The sequence below is a fragment of the Octodon degus genome, unplaced genomic scaffold (genome assembly GCF_000260255.1).
Source record: "Octodon degus isolate 3935 unplaced genomic scaffold, OctDeg1.0 scaffold00010, whole genome shotgun sequence".
NCBI classification, from domain to species: domain Eukaryota; kingdom Metazoa; phylum Chordata; class Mammalia; order Rodentia; family Octodontidae; genus Octodon; species Octodon degus.
In genome coordinates this window covers 20,863,706-20,866,118 of record NW_004524586.1, presented here as the reverse complement: position 1 = coordinate 20,866,118, position 2,413 = coordinate 20,863,706, and positions in this window count along the sequence as shown.

Below are 2,413 nucleotides of genomic sequence, written 5' to 3'. Positions count from 1 at the left end.
TCTAATATTGGCGGGTTTGCATTTAAAGTTTCATCAAGCTGTATGGGTTGACCCTGAAGGGCTGGAGCTGCAGTACTCCAGCTGCTGCTGAGGGTCCCACCCAGTGGGTGGTGAAGCACCCTGTTTTCAGCACTGTGACTGTGTGTGCTGTCATTTTCTTGTCTCACACAGACCTTGACCATTTTTAGAATGAAGTTTATATTTTCCCTGTAAAGCAAGTTGTGTAACTTTTTTTTTCCTCATTTGATATAATGGCAAATGGCAAACCAACATGTTTGTTCTCTGGAAAGTTTAAAATGTGCGTCTGAGATTTGTAGGATGTAGAATGTTAAAGGTGATGAAAAGACTGAATTAGCAATTAGTTGCTTTTATTTAGCCTTTGTAATTTGTCTTGGATCAATTTAGGTGCTTTTTTGTGACAATTTCGACATATTCAGAAAAACTATTCATTGTATGTTAAAATTTTATTCATTATTCATTAAGGCAGCCTGAGCCAGCCAAAAAAAAAAAAAGAGAAAGGAGAAGAGAAGGGCCAGCCAGATAGCTCAGCAGACTAAAGCACCTGTTTAGGCACAGCGCAGGTACAAGTTGCTATGTAGTTCAGACTTGTAATGATCCTTTCGTCTTAGCCTTCCTAGCACTGGGATTACAGGTGTGTGCCACCACACCCCAGGTGCAGGCCTGCATGGCATGGCATGACATGCAGTACTGGGGCTCGAACTCATGACCTTGCCCTTGTCAGGCAGGTGCTTAGACTGCCAAGCTATCTCACCAGCCCACAACTAACTTACTTACTTACTTTCTTTCTTTCTTTCTTTCTTTCTTTCTTTCTTTCTTTCTTTCTTTCTTTCTTTCTTCCTTCCTTCCTTCCTTCCTTCCTTCCTTCCTTCCTTCCTTCCTTTCTTTCTTTCTTTCTTGTATTTAGTACAGGGTCTACAGGGTCTCACTATGTAGATCGGACTTACAGTGATTCTCCTGTTTTCAGCCTCCCAAGTGCTGATATTATAGGCACCCGCCACCACGCCCAGTCTCAATCACCCTCTCAGTGTGCCTTGGGGTCAGGGCTGGTAGGGCACATAGGGGATTGAACCCTGGCTGCTGCGCTGTGCCTAAACAGGTGCTTTAGTCTGCTGAGCTGTCTGGCTGGCCCTTCTCTTCTCTTTTCTCTCTCTTTTTTTTTTTTTTTTGGCTGGCTCAGGCTGCCTTAAGGGCAGGTAGGGTATGGATGTGGAGCTGGGTTTTTTTTAGATTTTTTATTGTTATTTGGTGGAACCAGGGATTGAACTCAGGCCCTTGCACTTGCCAGGGAAGCGCTTATTCTACTGAGCCATCTCCCCAGCCCTTCTCTTCTCTTTTCTTTTCTTTGTTTTTTTCACATTTCTTATAGCCTTCTTTTGTGATTTTAAACAACTTTACTACTTTACTGTTCCTAATATTGATTGTATTTTTTTTGTTTATCAGTATTGTTAGAGTATTTTTTAATTTTTAGTCATCTACCAAAGGAGTTTTGGTTGAATTTCTTTGGTGCTTCTGTTCCTACTCCTCTTCTTCCTTCTCTTCTTCCTCATCTTTCTCTATCTTCCTTTTCCTATTGTGCTTTTCTTCCTCTTATCCTTTCCTCTTTTCTTTCCCTTTCACTCCTATTTTTTTTTTGATATAGTGTCTTGCTAGCTTGTTATGTGGTTCAGACTGGTATTGAACTTACTGTGCAATCCAGGCTGGCCTTGAGTTTGTAATCTTGAGCCTCATGAGTGCTGCAGTTCCAGGTGTGCGCCACCACACCTGGCCACTCTCCTTGTGCTGTGCACACCAGGCGGGTGCTCCAGCACTCAGTACGTGCCCATACCCACTGCCGTTTTTGTATTTCATTAATTTCTGCTTTCTTTTGTTCTCTGTTAGGTTTATTGTTTAGTTTTTATGTCTTCTTGAGTTGAACAAAAAGCTCATGAATTTTTAAATTTTCTCATTTGAAAAAAAGGCGGAAGATTTATATGATCTGAGGAAGAACCAGAGTATAATTTTTTTCATTTTAAAATACATTTATATAAAGCTATTTACTTTTTTTTTTTCTTTTTTTTGCTTTAGAAATCCAGTTACCTTGGAGTTTATTTAAACTAAGAGGAAAAGGTCATCATGTTTTCATGCAGTACATACTTGGTTCTTTAACAATTGTGACAAGGAGTAGAAAGAATTAAGAAATGTTGCAGTTGTGATCCATACAAAACACCAACATTTTGGGTTGTACATAATTAAAGAAATACCTCACTTTTGAAATACTGTTATAGCCAGTACATAGAGGCATGCCTTAGGTGGGCATAGGAATGCAGCTTAGAAAACAACAACCAAAAAAATCACACTGGAAGTATACAATTTCTTTAAAATCACTGAGCAAGAAAAGCAACATTGAACTTTC